The following is a 19,178-nucleotide window of genomic DNA, read 5'->3' as shown; positions in this document are numbered from 1 at the left end:
CTGTCTGTCGCCCAGGCTGGAGTGCAGTGGCGTGATCTCGGCTCACTGCAGGCTCCGCCTCTGGGGTTCATGCCGTTCTCCTGCCTCAGCCTCCTGAGTAGCTGGGATTGCAGGTGCCCACCACCACGCCCGGCTAATTTTTTGTATTTTTGGTAGAGACGGGGTTTCACTGTGTTAGCCAGGATGGTCTCGATCTCCTGACCTCGTGATCTGCCCGCCTTGGCCTCCCAAAGTGCTGGGATTACAGGCATGAGCCTGCGCCCTTGGCCTACTATTTATTCTTATACCCAATAACAGTGTATAAGAGTTCCCTTTTCTCTGTATCCTTGTCAGCATCTGTTATTAATGGTGCATGTCAGAATTTTTATTTCACTTTAAGAATAAATAATATGGAAATAAAATATAGTAATAATTTATACTCTTCAGAGGTAGGGTCATGGTCTTTAATTTACACAAAGGGCTCTCTAAACTTCTGCTACTCTTGACTGAGCCTTCCACTTTCCACTAGACTGTATTTACATCCCCATCTTCATGAGTTGAGGGGCCATTTTGCTTTTCTTCATTTCAGTGAATGTGGATTGTGATTAGTTTAAATGAAAGTAGGCTGATATTCTGGAAGAAACCTTTAGAATATATTTAAGCTTAAAATTTAATTTTACTTAAGAATAAACTATAGCCCACAAAGAAAATTTATGTTTCCAAAAGCACCGTTGACCACTTAACATTGACTATATACTCAATATACATATCACGACAACAAAACATCTCTCCTTACCATTAAAATATACTTCTAAGGGTAAATATTCAGTGCAGGCTTACCAGGCACTATTTATTGGGTAACTCATAATTTGAGTAAGAGTTTATATAGAAAATATCAGGGACAGACATGACAACATTTAAGAAAATCTGTATATCATATATTTCCTGGACCGTAATGAAAATTTCTTTCATTTGATTCCCTTGATAACATTTTTTCAAGCAAGTGTTTTTCCTAGTTACTCTTTAGTACGAGAATATTTAATAGATGGTGGTAACTTAGAAATTTCTCCATTAGCAAAAAAACCCTTCCCCCACCAACACACAGACACATCCTCCAGTGATTTTTTAACTCTCTATTCCTTTCCCTTTCCACGTTCTCACACTTCAGAACATTCCCAGCTTCTGCAGCAACCCTAGCTTTTATCTTACTTCCTCTCTTAAGAAATGCTGGATTAATTAACTTGTGATCATCGTAAACTCACTGACCAGGGTTGTTGACTCAACCCAAATAAGGTAGGTCTGATTTGTAAATAAGCAAGCAATTGGGGAGTTGTACTAACTTCACACTCAAAAGGTATATATGACTTTATTTTTGCTATTTCTTCTACTGATAAGTGGGTTTGAATTATTATTATTGTTGTTTTATTTATTTATTTATGTGAGACGGAGTCTCACTCTGTCACCCAGGCTGGAGTGCAGTGGCGTGATCTCGGCTCACTGCAAGCTCTGCCTCCCGGGTTCACGCCATTCTCCTGCCCCAGCCTCCCAAGTAGCGGGGACTATAGGCGCCCGTTTTTGCATTTTTTTGTAGAGAATAAACTATTTTTGGTTTCACTGTGTTAGCCAGGATGGTCTCGATCTCCTGATCTCGTGAGCCGCCCACCTCGGCCTCCCAAAGTGCTGGGATTACAGGCATGAGCCACTGTGCCTGGCCGGGTTTGTATTATTTTTATTACTAAATATCATGGGATAAAATCAAAAGCTTATTGCATAAGAGAAACAGAAATTTAATTCCAAGCCTTGGCATTTAGTAGCTTTATGGCCTTGGGTAAGTTATTTATTCATTTTTAGCTTCTGCTTGCTTATCTTAAAAAAAGGGACAATATGATCTCCTTTATAAAGTTATAAAGGTGAAAAAAAAGTGCATTCATAACTTCCTAGCACAATGCCTGGCATATGGAAGGTACTCATTAAGGGTTTTCTTTGTGCAAACAAGGATGGGTGACAGATTTATGTTAATAAGTGTAGCCTGGACAAAAGATATAGGACCCCCTCAACACTTATCCATCTTGCAGCAGTAATTCGTTTCTTTTTATATTGTTAAATAACATTCCATTTTATTAATAAACCACATTTTAAAATTCATTCATCAATTGTTAAACATTGAAGTTCATTCAATTTGTTGCTACTGTAAATTATGCTTCTGTGGAACATCTGTATGCAATTGTGGCTATATACCCGCGAGTGGAATTACCGGGTCAAATGGTAACTCTAAATTTAACCTTTGAGTTACTGTCAGATTGTTTTGTAAAGAAGCTAGCATATATTCCATTTTACATTTCCATCTGCAGTGTATGTTGGTTCCAATTATCCACATTCTCACTCAAACTGGTAATTTTCTACTTTTAAAATTATAGCCAGCTTAGCAGATGTGAAATGGTATCTTACTGTGGTTTTGGCTAGCATTTCCTTGATGGCTAATCTTGTTGAGGCTCTGTTTATGCGCTTATTGGCCATTTATATCTCTTCTTTGGAGAAATGTTTATTCATCTAATTTCCCATTTTAGAATGTTATTGTTTTTTAATATTTGTTGTAAGAATTATTTATACTTCTATAAACAATTTTTTATAAGATATACGATTTGCAGATACTGACTTTAATTCTGTGGGTTGTCATGTCACTTCCCTGATGTCTTTTGAAGAATAAATTTTTAAAAAATTTTTCTTACGCCTTTACTTCTTCTACTTGTTTTGGATTCAGTTTATTGTGTTTTTCAGTGTCTAAAAGTGGGAGATAGCATCACTAAAGCTATATTAACCTTCTAATTGACCACTTATTCTCTGATCATGGTAGTCCGTTTTCTGTTGCTATGAAGAGACACCTGAGACTAGGTAATTTATAAAGAAAAAAGTATTATTTATTTTGTATATATTTTTTAAGACAAAGTGTCACTCTGTCGCCCAGGCTAGAATGCAATGGCATGACCTCTGCTCACTGCAACCTCTGCCTCCTGAGTTCAAGTGATTCTTGTGCCTCAGCCTCCTGAGTAGCTGGGATTACAGGCATGTGCCACCATGCCCAGCTAATTTTTGTAATTTTAATAGAGACAGGGTTTTGCCATGTTGACAAGGCTGGTCTCAAACTCCTGGCCTCAAATGATCCTGCCATCTTGGCCTTCCAAAGTGCTGGGATTACAGGTGTGAGCCACTGCCCTTGGCCAAAAGAGGTTTATTTGGTTCACTCTTTTTTTTTTTTTTGAGACAGAGTCTTGCTCTGTTGCTCAGGATGGAGTGCGGTGGTGCAGTCTCGGCTCACTGCAGCCTCGGTCTCTCGAGTTCCAGCAATTCTCCTGCCTCAGCCCCCTGGGTAGCTGGGATTAAAGGTGCACACCACCATGCCTGGCTAAATTTTGTATTTTTAGTAGAGATGGGGGTTTCACCATGTTGGCCAGGCTGGTCTGGAATTCCTGACCTCAGGTGATCTGCCCACCTCGGCCTCCCAAAGTGCTGGCATTACGGGAGTGAGCCACTGCACCTAGCCAGTTCACATTTTAAACAGGCTATACAAGCATGGCACCAGCATCTGCTTTTCTTCTGATGAGTCCTTGGGAAGCTTTTAGTCACAGTGGAAAAAAAGGGGAATCAGTGTGTCACATAGTGAAAGGGAGAGGGAGAGGGAGAGGGACAAAGAGGTGCTAGGACCCTTTAAACAACCAGCTCTCCAACAACCACCTCTCCAGAAAGGGAGAGGGGGAGGGGGAAGGGGGAGGTGCCAGGACTCTTTAAACAACCAGGTCTCCAGTAAACAGAGAGGAAAAGGGAGAGGGAGCGGGGAAGGGCGGGGAGGGGGAGGGAGAGGTGCCAGGACCCTTTAAACAACAAGCTCTCCAGTAAACTAATGAGTGGGAGAGAGAGAGGGAGAGGGAGAAAGAAAAAGAGGTGCCAGAACCCTTTAAACAACCAGCTCTCCAGTAAATAAACAGAGTGAGAACTCACCCATTACCATGAGGAGGACATTAAGCCATTCATGAGGGATCAACCCCTATGACCCAAGCATTTCCCACTAGACCCACCTATAACTTTGGAGGTCACATTTCAAAATGACATTTGGAGGGAACAAAACATCTAAAACACATCACTGGTTCTGTACTCCAAAAGAAGTTTCATGACACCTACCTCTGTGCTATTACTGAGAAATATATTACATTTCTGTATGGTTTAGGTCTAGCAATACAATTACACACAAGTTACTTTATACAGTTTTTAAAACTCAATTAAGAAAAGTAAAGAGAAGAAATACTCATTTATATTCTCTTTGATAATTATTTAATTGTTTTATTGGGTTTTTTTTAAGGATTTAAATTATGATCTGGTGTTACTTGCTCTTAGTTTGAAGTATTCCTTAGTGTTTTTTGTAAGGCAAGCCTGTTTGCAAAACATTATCTTAGTATTTATTTATTCATGTTTTAATCTACGAATATTTTTCATCTCCATTTTAAAAAGATAGCATTCTGGATATAATAGTCGGTTGATAGCTGTGTGTGTGTATATGTTTTTGTTTGTTTGTTTTTCTCTTTGAGCATTTACTATATGCTCCTAATGCCTTCTGGGCACGCATTATTTCTGACGAGATGACAGATGTTAATCTTATTGAAATTCCCTTGTATGTGATGAGTCATTTTTCTCTTGCTGCTTTCAAAATGTTCTCCTTGACTTTGGCTTTCTCTATTGTAACCACGATGTGCCTGGTGTGAATCTCTTTGCATTTATCCCACTTGGTTTTGGTAAACTTGTTTGATGGGTAGACTGATTTTTTTCATAATTTAAAAAATTTTCAGTCATTAATGGTTTTCACTAATTTGGGAGTTTTTCATCCATTATTGTTATCCTTTTCTTTCCTGTTGCTTCTTTTCTCTCCTCCTCTCCTGGAACCTGTACCCATTAAATGTATGTTGATGCTCTGGTCATCCTTTTTCATTTTATTTTCTCTGTATTCTTCAGATTGAAAAATCTCTATTAATGGGTCATTAATTTTGCCCATTGTTTTTCTGCCCATTCAAATCTATTAGGTTGGTGCAAAAGTAATCACGATTTTTGCATCAAAAACCGCAATTACTTTTGCACCAACTTAATATGATGCACCCCTGTGGTGAATTTTTTATTTCTGCTATTGATTTTTAATTGCAGTATTTCTACTTGAATCATTTTTTTCTAATTTCTAACTGTTTTACTGAAATTTTCCACTTCATAAGACATTGTAATTATGCCTTCCTTTACTTCTTTAAACATGCCTTTTTTTTTTATTCTTCAGATATATTTATAATGGCTGCTTCGAAGTCTTTGTTTCATAATTTCTGGATCATGTCACAAACGGTATCTGTTGCTTGTTTTTAAATTTCCCTTCACAAGGGTAACACCGTTTATTTGCATTTCTCATATTTGTCTTTGTTTAAGACTAAATGTCACTTAAGACATTTAGTGACATTATCATTCTTAAGAGAATCTATCATAGCAACTCTGGATACTGATTCTTCCATTCCCTGGGCCTGGTTTTACTTGTAGTTTTCTTTTTTCTTGTTTAGTAATACTGTTGGACTATTTTAGTGGAATCTATTATCTCTTCTGTGTAAAGCATCTAATGTTGATTCACAGAGAATGCACTGTGGGCATGCACACAGTCATGCCAGGATGGCAGTGGTTTTAGCAGGACTTTCTTTGGCTGTCTCTTTCCCTGATGGTCCTGTAAAGCATCTGCCTTTGTCATGTCGCATCCAGCTTTCAGGGTCCACTAATCGCTTGCTGATTTCTCTATTTTTTTTTTTTTTTCTGTATGATGAAGCACTGGGACAAAAATTGCTCCACAGTCTGATCCAATTAAGCTGGGGCCCATTTTCACAGGTAGATTTTAATGCAAGTCCTTGTTCCTTCTGGCAAACTGCTGGCCTTTGGTCTAGGTTGTTGCACTTAATTACTTATCAACAAAATACCCATTGTTTTTGATAACATTCTTGGGCTTTTTAATGTCCCATAGTCAGTTTCAAATAATGTCATGTCCGTTGGGGAGAGATTCAGATCTCTGTTTTTTTGTTTGTTTGTTTTGTTTTGTGTTTGTACTGCCTCTTTTCTATCAAAACCTTTGAGATTCTGCTCCGGAGCTGGGCACATGGACGGCAGCCTGCTTCTATTGGTGTGACACCTCTGCTTTATGAGAAGAACCTGTGGATGGGACACTATTTTCTGCTTTTCTTGATTTGTCTCTTCCAGTATGGAACCTCTTCTCTACAAGTGTAGTGAGGGAAAGGCAATCAGCATCCCAATATTCTTGACCTGCTTTTCCTAGGCTCAAGCCTCTGTCCTATGAGGGGAGAATGGATGAAGGAAAGCCATCCTCAATCTCTCTACCACCCTTGATGGAATTTACCCTCTGAACATGAAGTTTGCAGGGGCAGTAAGAAATGCTGTCAGCCTGCCCTTTCCAGTGAGATACCCTGTCCCTCGTCTGGTGGACCCTCCTTCTTTATCATATTTTCCTGGGTTAGAGCTTCTGTCATCGTGGTATGTTGGAGAAGGAGGAGGGAGGGAATAGCTCATGGCTTAGGTGCCACACAATCTACATTCTCCTTACAGGGCTTTAGTAGATTTTCTTGAATAGATGTTTCTTTATTTAATGTATGTTTTCAGGACAATCTCCTGAGATTTTATTTTTAAAAAATAATAGTTTGCACCAGTAATGCCTGTTTCATGAACAGTGGGCTGATGCTGCTATTCTAAAAGTTACCCCTGTTATCTTCCCTAAAAGTCACCAATATCTTGAGGTCTATTTAGACTATATATCATAACTGATCACATAGGTAGATATCCACAGATACTTCTTTTATAAAAATTTGGAAGAAATTTATCTATGTACGTTATACTTTCCCAACATTACTTTTTGGGCTACATTGTAGTTTCGAGTTTTATGTATCGCTTTAATTATTTTCAAATTAATTAACTGAAATGTAGTTTATTTACTGTTTTATTCTATATAATTTTACTACAATGTATTCATTTTGTGTGAACCACAGATCTTTAACTCAGAGTTCTAGGGCATATATCTAGTTCGATTACCAATGATTTGCACTTTATTTGCATTTCTCTGGTTATTAGTGAAATGAAGCATTTTTTTAATGTATTTGTTGGTCACTTGTATGTCTTCTTTTGAGAAGTCTCTGTTTATGTCTTTTGACTATTTTTAATAGGGTCATTTGTTTTTTGCTTGTTCAATTGTTTAAGTTTCTTATGGATACTGGATATCAGACCTTTGCCAGATGCATAGTTTGCAAACATTTTCTTCCATTTTGTAGGTTATCTGTTTACACTGTTTAATAGTTTCTTTTGCTGTGCAGAAGCTCTTTCGTTTAATTAGGACCAGTTTGTCAATTTTTGTTTTTGTTCCAATTGCCTTTGAGGTCTTAGTCAGAAATTCTTTCCGAAGTCCAGAATGATGTTTTCTATTTTTCTTCTAGGATTCTTATAGTTTGTTGTCTTATATTTAAATCTTTAATTTATCTTGAGTTAGTTTTCCATATGGTGAAAGATATGGGTCCAATTTTATTCTTCTGCATGGCTTGCGCATTAGCCCATGACCATTTATTGAATAAGGAATCCTTTACCTATTGCCTATTTTTGTCAACTTCATTGAGGATCATATGGCTGTAGGTGTGTGGTTTTCTATATAGATTTTCTGTTCTGTTCCATTGGTCTATGTTTGTTTTTGTTCCAGTATCATACTGTTTCTGTTAACTGTAGTCTGATAGTATAGTTTGAAGTTGGTTAACATGATGCCTCTGGCTTTGTTCTTTAAGCTTATGATAGCTTTGACTATTTGAGCTTGTTTTTGGTTCTATATGAATTTTAGCCTAGATTTTTTCCAATTCTTTGAAGAATGTTGCTGATAGTCTAATGAAAGCAGCACGGAATCTGTAGATTGCTTTGGGCAGTATGACCATTTTAATGATACTGATTCTTTCAATCCATGAGCATGGAATATTTTTCCCTTTGTTTGTGTCATGTATGATTACTTTTAGCAGTATTTTGTATTTCTCCTTGCAGAAATCTTTCACTTCATTGGTTCGAAGTATTCCTAGATATTTTATATTTATTGTATGTAGACTTTGTTTTCAAAGGTTTTCTTTTCCCCTTCTAAGCACCCAGTTTTCTAATCAAGGAGAAGGAGAAAAGAACTAAAAGTGAAAAAAAAAATATGCCAGCTGAGCCTGTTACCTTTAAAAGATTTTTTCCTGAAACACCAGTCATCAATTCCATTTATATCTCAACAACGTGATATGGGTTACATGGTTATCCCTTCATGTATGATAATCTGCGATGTAAGTATTTGTAGCTGGGAACATTAAATTTTGCCATGTAACACATGAAGATTCCCATTTCTTTTGAGCTGTCTTATTGTTTGTTTTCTTCTTCTTCTTCAAAATAATAATAACAAGCATTGCCTTGATTGGCGTATGTCTACATTTATAATTAGAGGTTGAGGGTCAGAGAGTGGGTTTTCTAATATATAATTCAGTTATGTTGCCGGAATCGATTTGTGTTTATTTTAGATACATCAATCTTCTGAAGCTAGTTGGTACATTTGAAGTATCAAGCATTCTTGTGAAACCCTTAGAATATTAGAGTTAGAAGACATCCTAAAAAGCAATTAATTTGACTTTTTCCTTACAGTTGTACAAACAAAGGCTATGAAAGCTTAAGTGGCTTTCCTGAAGTTACAGCTGAGATTAAAAATTATTTTTTTTTCTGATACCCGGTTTATTCAGTGCTTGTTTACTATGGTTTTAGTTAGCTTTTCCTTATCTTTCCAATTATACTACAAAGTTGCTTGAGGGCAGGGCTGTGACTTAAACAGTTAAATAATTCATTACTCATTACTGTCATTCAACATCTAACATATATATTTAATTAAATAGGTGCTCAATTCATCTTGTTGATTTATCAAGCTCAAATAGTTCCTAGAATAAATATTACATGCTGATTCTGAAAGTTTCCACATCCTGTAAAAACAATTTTAATTTTATAGGATAAAATGGAAAAGATAGAATTTAATGATTCTATTATCTAATATAAAGCAGATATAATCTTATACTTTTTATTTGTCTCAAATACACTAAAGTTATTAATAGATCTTTTAATGACAATGTACTTATGTAAAAAATATACAGACAATGGAAAGAGAATTAAGCCATTATTTTTCATCAACAAGATTAAGTTGCAATAATTTTCTAACCAAATTTTAAGAACCTATTTCTATAGTGGAGAGATTAAAAAAAAAAGACTCAGTAAATATGTCAGAGGCTTCCTAAGAACAGTTTCTATCACACTCTAAATATATATAATGCATAAATCTAATTTTTGTTTCCTATGAGGAATAATAAGTAATATCAAGTTGATATTTAGCTGTTATAAAGTCAAATGACAAATATTTCCAGTTATTACAGAGGTAATTATATATATTCAAAAATAATTGAGAAAGAAATGCTATATAATCTTTCATGTCTGAATGTCATACAGGAGTATTTGTGGTTTTTTTTTTTTTCCAGAAGAAGATAGGATAAATCCCACTCTAAGAGGACTAAATAAAGGTAATTAAATCTGATTTATCTGAAAAAACTAAATATTCATTATTTTCACCATGTATATATGTGGAAGATAGCTGCAAGCAAATTGCTTTGAAGTAAAAAATGCTATCATTTTAAAATTTAAATCCATTCATATTTCTATTCAAATCTGTAAGAGAATATAATTAAGTGTCCACTCCCCACCTTCAATTTATGAAGCCTGAAAAAAATGTGAATAATATACTGCAGATGTCAGACATCTGGACTGAAATTATTCTTGTGTGGTAGGATAATGCTCCCAGGTATTAAATATTTGCCTAAAAGCAATTTCTGGTTTTGCTATTTAGGGACAAAATATTGGCTTAAAATGATTATTATTAAAAGTGAACTCATCGAGTAATGTCATTCCTCTTCTCATTAGATTTAAAATAAAGGCAAAGTCTTTTTCCATCATTTCAAAACTCTATGTGATCTGACTTTGGCTTCCTTTGACTTTTTCTAGGACTGTCTCTCTCTCCCTGATGATGCTCCAGCTTCCACAACATTCTTTTTATTACTTTAACACCTCCTTGGAGTCTCTGTGCTGCCTGGAATGCTCCTTCTATATCTTTGCATGGCTAACATTTTATCCTTCAGAACCTGGCTAAAATGCCATTTATGTCTGAGATAACTTCCTGCCACTCAATCTAAAATAGACACCCAAGAGTTGATCTTTATATCATCTTTAAAACCTTGGTGATTTTTATGATTCTTTATTTTATTGTCTGCGTGTGTCCCACTGACCTCTCCTCCAGAATTTAAGCTTCCTGAGAATAGAGGCTTTCTTGTCTCATTCATGTTCTTTCTCTAATACCAAAAAAAAAAAAATTATGTCTGCCATATAGTACAGACTTCAAAAATGCTTATTGAAACAATATATCAATAAAACTGGACAGTAGAAAGCAAACAGATGAACTTCGGCAGGAAATCTCAGATTATCAGCTTTAAAACCTTAGAGCTGAAAGTGCCTTAGAGATCAGAGTCTTGATTCGACTCATGGGGATATAATAAGCCGGAAAGTTTAAGCTACTACCCAAGGTCACACACCAAAAGGGGCAGAAAACACATGTATCTGTCATACAAATACTCTTCACTGTTCATTCTCTCAATATTAGCTACACCTGAATTCCTGCTCTAAAGAAATAATGTACCTAGTTTCATTGACCAGAAGACTAAACAAGTATTTAGAAATTTATTGAACTAATGATTTTATTTTGCAAATAATTTTATTGTGAGAAAAGAATAAAGTTTTAGAAATTAATAGAAGGGAAATATTAATATTTGCCTTGGTGACTATATTGAAAAAGAAGGGATAAGATATAATATAGTCCTTGAAACTGAGGTAGAATACATTGCTTGGAACTAATAGAATACGAAACGCAAGGTATAAGAAACAGTGTTAACCAAAACTGACTTAAACATTTTGGGTAGATGGTGAATTTCAAATGGTTGTATTTAATCAGATAATAGGAGAGTTCCAGGTGGCTAAAATGCTTGCCATTTATTTAGATGAAAACATAATAGAAGCAAAAGAACTTAATTAATTTATAAAGAAAAAAGTTGAGACCTTTTTTTTTTCTCTCCCTATATAACAATGCTTCCAAAAGTAGTGGGCTGTGCAGCATAGCTATGGATATTTTGCAGATAAATGTCTACTTCTGCCTCTAATGAATGTGAAAGTAATTTAGAAAAAGTTCCCCAGGTAGACTTTGATAACCCCTTGAGTTTTCCCTCCATAATGAAAAAGTTTGTTCTGTTGAGCGTGCTTTCCTTAAAGCAAATGAATTAACATTTTATAAATTGGGTTTACATTTACAGAGAAGGACCTCCATGTTAAAGTTCTTTGATTACTAAAGAGGGTAGGATATTATAAATAAAATATTTAAATAATAAGTTAACCCAAAGAAATACATTAAATATTCTTGATTATAAAAGCAGAATTATTAACCTCAATGTTCAAAAAAATTCTTATGTCATTTTAAACACACTAAAGAACATTTACCAGTTCCCAACCTATGGGAAAATGTCAACCTTATAATTTGTATATCTACAGTTGCAATAAAGAATAATTCAAGATGTCCAACTATGGAAAATGGCATACAAGACGAAAAAGTCTTTTTTTTTTGTCCTTAATTCTTTCCATTGTTCTTGTAGATTATAGATTTTTTTTCCCCAGGGATAGAGATTAATAATTATCTTTTTGAATATATAAAGATATTTATAGATGTTGTGATTTCTTAACATATCTCATGAAAATCTAGGTTACAGAGCCTTTCCTAACTTGTAACTTTATATATGAATAATGTTTTTTGGTATCTTTGTGGTCTGCCTTAGAGATCGTAGGAGGAAATTTATAATACAGAAATTTGCTCAGAGAATAGGAATAGCAACTATTCACCTCCTATGGAAATCATGATCTAAATGACTCAGTTTATTGCAATGTTTTTCTTGTTTTCCTACTTATAATGATGCCTCAGAAAGAGAGAGAGAAGACAGAGTAAAAGGAATTATCAGTTATTAATCACTGCATATAAAAAACTACTGCAAAAGTGAATAGCTTAAAGCACAATAATTTATCCTTTTTTTTTTTTTTTGAGACAGATTCTTGCTCTGTCGTGCAGTCTGAAGTGCAGTGGTGCAATCTCTGCTCACTGCAACCTCCACCTCCCAAGTTCAAACAATTCTCTTGCCTCAGCCTCTCAAGTAGCTGAGACCACGGGCATGCACCACCACACCTGGCTAATTTTTTTTTTCATATTTTTTGTAGAAACAGAATTTCACTATGTTGGCCAGGCTGGTCCCGACCTCCTGGCCTCAAGTGATCTGCCCATGTCAGCCTCTCAAAGTGCTAGGATTACAGGTGTGAGCCACCAAACCCAGCGAACTATTTAATTTGTTCTTGCATCTGCAGTAGAGCCAAGACTCAGTGGAGATGTCTTGTATATGCTACATGTCATGTTGATTGGAGAGATCTGACTGGGGGTAGAGTTTTGCAAGATGACTTCATCTACCTGTTTATTGGTTCCTTTGGTGTGACCAAGATGTCTAGGACCTGGCTGGTCAGTCTCCCTCCCGCTCTTTCTTTCTTTTTTTTTTTTTTTTTTTTTTTTTTTTTTTCTCTTTCTCTTTCTCTATAGGCCCAAACCATCAAATTTCTCACTATACTCTCCCTTTCCAGCATAGTAGTTGAACAATTTTACATGATAGCTCAGGACTTCAAAAAAGCAAAAGTGGAAGCTACTGGGCCTCATAAGTATATTTTCATTTCTGGTCCATTCTACAGCTCAAAGCAAGTCTTGAGGCTAGCCCAGGTCAAGGGTAAAATAGACTTGATTTTTTGATAGAAATAATGTTATATATGCTCAAAGATGCAAGGTGACATAAGTGTCTATCTTTGCAAACCATCTACTATAGAAAGAAGAATGAAAATGAAGAGAAATGTAACGAAACACAAATCTTGCAAAATGTTCCTTCTCCTTCAATGTTATTCCAGTCAGTGTCTCCTCTACTCATCAAGTTGTTCAGTTTGGGGGTCTTAATCTTTCTTATTATATCAAACCTTAACTATACCTCACTAACTCTGTATATGTGCCCCACTTCCCCCTTCCCTATATTCAATTCAAGCATGCTCCAGCCATCATCATTCTTCCGAAACTAGTTTTATATCTGTTTCTCCCCCTCCCTTCACTATATCCTTCATACTATTACACTTTTGCAAAAAGAGTCATTTTTTTAAAACACAAAACTTCGGCCAGGTGCAGTGGCTCATGCCTGTAATCCCAGCACTTTGGGAGGCCGAGGCAGGCGGATCACGAGGTCAGGAGATCGAGACCATCCTGGCTAACACAGTGAAACCCTGTCTCTACTAAAAATACAACAAATTAGCTGGGCGTGGTGGCGGACGCCTGTAATCCCAGCTACTCGGGAGGCTGAGGCAGGAGAATGGCGTGAACCTGGGAAGCACAGCTGGCAGTGAGCCGAGATCATGCCACTGCACTCCAGCCTGGGCGACAGAGCTAGACTCCCTCTCAAAAACAACAACAACAAAAACACAAAACTTCATGTTACTTTCTTTCTTAGAAAGCCTTGAATAGCTCCATATTGTATAAACCATGAAATCTAAATTTCTTATACTTTTACATAAAGCACTCTCTAATTTTTGTTTTTGCTGCTATAACTCTTTCGTTCTAGTTATTTCCTTACATATATACAACTCACACTGTTATCATTCTGATTCATTCACAGTTCCCCAAAGTCACCATACTCAGAGTTTATCTCCCTGATTTTATACATGTTTCTCTTTCTCCAGAAAGCTATTTTTCTTCATTTATTTGAAAATACCTCACTTTTTCTATAAGAGCCAGCTCAAGAATTTCCCATTCTCCAGAGATTTCCTTGACCTACTCAAATAGGAGTGATAAAGTTTAGGTCTGAATTATTTCTGTACCAAACATTTACAGCACTTAGCACATTGACTTCTGTATAGTATCAGTTAATATTCAGCAAATTACATATGAACAAGGAGATACAACACTGTTTGCCATGAGTAACTATGAAGAACATTATTTTCAGTAAGAACAAGCCCACATGCAAAGAAAACTATGATCCAGAAGTAGGTTGGTCCACGTGCACAGTTTATCTAAACTGGGCAGAGATCATAATCACGAAGCCCACAATGTTTTCAGTTGGGGCTTTTATGATACAAGGTTATAAAATGGTACTATGGTCAAGTGCCTTTTATTGCTCATTCATCATCTTCTGGAGGTAACAAAGCAAGAAAGTGGCAGAACTGATCAATGCAAAAGCGAGAAGTTGAGAGTATGGTGTTTAACGGTTGTCATGATTCCACACTATTGTCAAATTTGCAAAACCCATTATATTTATAAAATGTTGTTTAGACTAGATTTCAATGTAATATCTATCATCAATGCATGTATTTTAAAAGATTATTATGCTATCTATAGCTAGCTATAGATAATGCTATAAGTACATCAGATATAGATTAACTCTAAAACAAGCATTAGAGTCTAAAAAAAAGCAGGATGTTTTCCCACACAAAAGCACATAAACCTCAGTAAATCTTGAAATGCTAGTGAGGAAAACCAATGTGAAAATTTACAAACAAGTTCAAACTACCAAATAATAAGTTGGAATAAAGTAGTAGAATCTTATCTGGCAATCATGGCTTTATTTTTAATCTAAGATAAACTTCTATTGTTGCCCAGATCAGTTGAGTGTAGGCATGTTTTGGATATGAAAAAAATCTGGTTACTTGTGGGTCTTGAAAATTTTAAGGTTTTGCTGAAATACACATTCTGGGCTGGGCACGGTGGCTCACGCCTGTAATCCCAGCACTTTGGGAGGCAAGGTGGGCGGATCACAAGGTCAGGAGATCGAAACCATCCTGGCAAACATGGTGAAACCCCATCTCTACTAAAAATACAAAAAATTAGCCAGGCATGGTGGTGGGTGCCTGTAGTCCCAGCTACTTGGGAGGCTGAGGCAGGAGAATGGCGTGAACCTGAGAGGCAGAGCTTGCAGTGAGCCGAGATTGTGCCACTGCGCTCCAGCTTGGGTGACAGAGCAAGACCCCGTCTCAAAAAAAAAAAAAGAAAAAAAAGAAATACACATTCTGTGTGACATTTTCTCATGGTGCTCCAGGTTTATGTTTTGACGTATGTATCTAAAGAGAAAGTATCAGTATTGTGGAATGGGAAATGAAGTACTATTCATTAGGTGATTAGTATCTTCTGGAAATTATGCTTGATATTTCTGCATAAATCAGTTTTAAGAACTTGCAATAAATATTTAAGATTAGTAATACTAACTCCAGTTTACATATAAGGAAATAGAAGCCCAGAAATATATTTATATTTAAAATTATTTAAGCAGGATCGCCTATTAATAGGTACAGATAGAGATGGGAATTAAAGTCATCCTTTTTGGTTCTTGTAGTTGAGCCCCACAGGAAATTCACCTAAGATTCATATATGCCACTGTAGCTTCTGAGGAGTAATGACCCAGCATTTGAAGTTCAGAATGTGAAAGTTGCTGGACAAGTTTCTTGATTGTCATGTGAAGAAAATGTTTCAAGGATCAATTATTAAGACAAAAATTATCAGTAAATTGCTTGGCACCAAGAACCTTAAAGGACAAATTATTATTCTCTTCTCATCAATGAGCCAAACTAAGGCTTGGAGATGAAGTTTTGAATCAGTCAGGGTGGGCAAACAAAGTCAACAAAATCTACTTCTCTGATGCTAGTTTATTTTCCTCTGCTTTGCATTATCTTCATTCCACGATTTTAGTTTGCCCAGAAACCACTAACTGAAGAAAAGGGAATGAGAGAATGCTGAGAAGCACCAGTGAGCAACTAATCCTTTTGCCCCTGAAGTAGCCCATACAACTCAAGCTTCGTTAGCCAAACCTGATTGACCAAACCCAGTCTCAGTGAAGAGTCAACCTCTCTTTCTGCTCCAATTTCCTAAAGAAGTGAAACGAGTGACCAGTAGTAGAGTCTCTCATAAACATCTTTGTCTAACTTCATATCACGTCAGCAAGCAACCTCAGTTTAACTCTAAAGCCAGTATTTTTTCCAAAAGAAAAAATCAACAAAGTGAAAAGGCAATTTACAGAATTAGGGGAAATATTTGCAAACCATACATGTAAAAAAAAGTTAATAGTCAAAATATATAAGGAACTCAGTAGAAAAATAATTGATTAAAAAATGGACAAAAGACCTGAATAGACATTTCTCTGAAGATAACATACGAATGGACAACAGGTATGAGAAAAGGTGCTCAACCTCCCTAATTATCAGAAAAGTGCAAATTAGAACCACTATGAGGTGTTACCTTATACTTGTTATAATGAGCATTATCGAAAAGAAAATAAAGACAGCAAGTGTTGATAAACTGGAGAAAATAAAACCCTTGTACACTGTTGAATGTCAATTAGTATCGCTATTAACAAAAAAGGTATGAAAATTTTTCAAAAATTAAAAATAGAACTCCCGGGAAGCAGAGATTGCAGTGAGTCTAGATCACACCACTGCACTCCAGCCTGACGGCAGAGTGATACTCCATCTCAATAAATAAATAATAAATAAAAAATAGAACTACTATATGATCTAGCAATACAATTTCTAGGTATACATTCAGTGAAAATGAAATCAGTGTGTTAAAGAGAGATATCTGTACTCCCACATTCATTGCAGCATTAGTCATAAAAGCCAAGATACAGAAATAGTCTTACCTCCATTGATGGGTGAATGGATAAAGAAAATGTACACACACATACATAGTAATATTAATCAGTGTTAAAAATAAGAAAATACTTATTTGAGACATTTGGGACAACATGGATAAAACTGAAGGTTATTATGCTAAGTGAAGTCAGCAGACACAACGTGACAAATCCCACATGATTTCATTTAAATGTAGCATTTAAAATAGTCGAATAGATATATACCAAGAATAAAATTGTGGTTGCCAGAGACTGGGGGGAGGCGGAAATGGAGAGATGGTGGTCAAGCGGTAGAAAGTTTCAGTTACACAAGATGAATGAACACATTCTGGAAATCTAATGTACAACAATGTGAATATAGTTAACAATATTGTACTGCAAACTTCAAATTTGCTAAGAATGTAAATCTTAATTACTCTAATGACAAAAGAAAATGGTAACTACATGAGGTGATGAGTATGTTAGCCTGATTGCGGCAATTACTTCACAATGTACACCTATATTAAAATATCAATTTGTACTTCTTAAATGTGTACAATTTTCATTTGTCATTTATGCCTTAATGAAGATGGAGTGGAAAGTGGGCCGATGCTTTCTAACATCTACATTACATTTTATCTCACATAATAATAGCGGGCATTCCATTTGTCCAGCACTTTACTAACCACTTTGCATAGATTTTCTCACTGAAATCATATCAATCCAATAAAGAGAGTACTTTTACCATCGCCATTTCTCAAATGAAATTTTGTTTTCAAGGCTTGAAGGGATGGATTATCTTACTCAAGTCACGCTAATGCATGGTATCTGACAACAGAGCCAAATTCTTAACAAAGTGAAAAGCAGTGGAGTCTTACAAGTACATCAGATATAGATTAATTCCTAGATCTTACAGTCAAATTAGAACACTGTTTTGAAAAGCAACATGGCATAATCATTTATCAATGTGTAAGTACAGCTATACTCTCAGAAAAATAACATGGAGAAATTATAAAAGAAGTAGTCACTTCTTTAAAAATATGACTACTTGAGGTTGCATGTAGTACTAGTTCCTTACCTAAGGTTCAACTCTTAGGCCCCTTCTCCAGTATACTTTCGTAATATTATCTGATTTCATAGTTCTACTTCATCACCCCAAAATTTGGCTACAATTATTTAGTATTTCTTTTATATAGTTAAACATTTGCTTTTCATTTGGATTTTTTGTTTTGTTTGTTAATTTACATCCAGCTAAATTATTTTAACATGGTATACTCAGCCCCAAGCCTCTTAAAGTATTATTCTTTTTGGGGGGTCTGAAGTGCTTTCTAGGGACAATAGTTTTATTTTAAAAGCCACTTTCGCTGGGGGTGGTGGCTCAAGCCTGTAATCCCGATACTTCGGGAGGCCGAGGCGAGCGGATCACGAGGTCAGCAGATCGAGACCATCCTGGCTAACGTGATGAAACCCCGTCTCTACTAAAAATACAAAAATTAGCCGGGCGTGGTGGCGGGCGCCTGTAGTCCCAGCTACTCTGGAGGCTGAGGCAGGAGAATGGCGTGAACCCGGGAGGCGGAGCTTGCAGTGAGCCGAGATCGCGCCACTGCACTCCAGCCTGGGCGACAGAGCCAGACTCTGTCAAAAAAAAAAAAAAAAAGCCACTTTCATATAATAACAGAACAACTACCACAAAAAGAGTGAACACATATATTGCTAATTGCATATCAATTACTGTTTTAAGCACAACACGGATTAATTCACCTAAATCTTCCAGTGACCTTATGTGTCAGTCATTTCCTAGATGAAGAAATAGGGCACAGAGCCACGTGCTCATAAGTGATGAAACCTAGGAGTCAGAGCAATCGATCTCTGATTTTTAAAATGTTGTTTATTTTTTAATTTTTGTTGGTACATAGTAGTTGTGTATATTTATGGTGTACATGAGATGTTTTGATACAGTCAGTGTGAAATAAAGCAGTCTGCCTTGAAGTCTGTGAACTTAACTTCTATGATAAACTGCTTGCAACATTTAGCAACCTCCTTTGAATCAATTTTCCTACATTTGGGAGATAATTCAAAAGAAAATGGAAAAAAATCCATATATATCATGGTGTTAATGAACATATTAATTAATAATGTAATATTTGAAAGCATTACCAAATAAATGAAAAATTTAATATACTACCATCAAAAAGTCCATATTATATCACACTACTCGCAAAAATGTTAAGCATCAGAATTGCATACACAGAAAATATTTATGTTTTACTATCCAATATATATTTTATTAATATCTAACTTGTGCAAAATCCTAGTAATATATGG

This window comes from Hylobates moloch, unplaced genomic scaffold (genome assembly GCF_009828535.3).
Source record: "Hylobates moloch isolate HMO894 unplaced genomic scaffold, HMol_V3 SCAFFOLD_49, whole genome shotgun sequence".
Taxonomy (NCBI): Eukaryota; Metazoa; Chordata; class Mammalia; order Primates; family Hylobatidae; genus Hylobates; species Hylobates moloch.
This window is presented reverse-complemented; position numbering follows the sequence as displayed.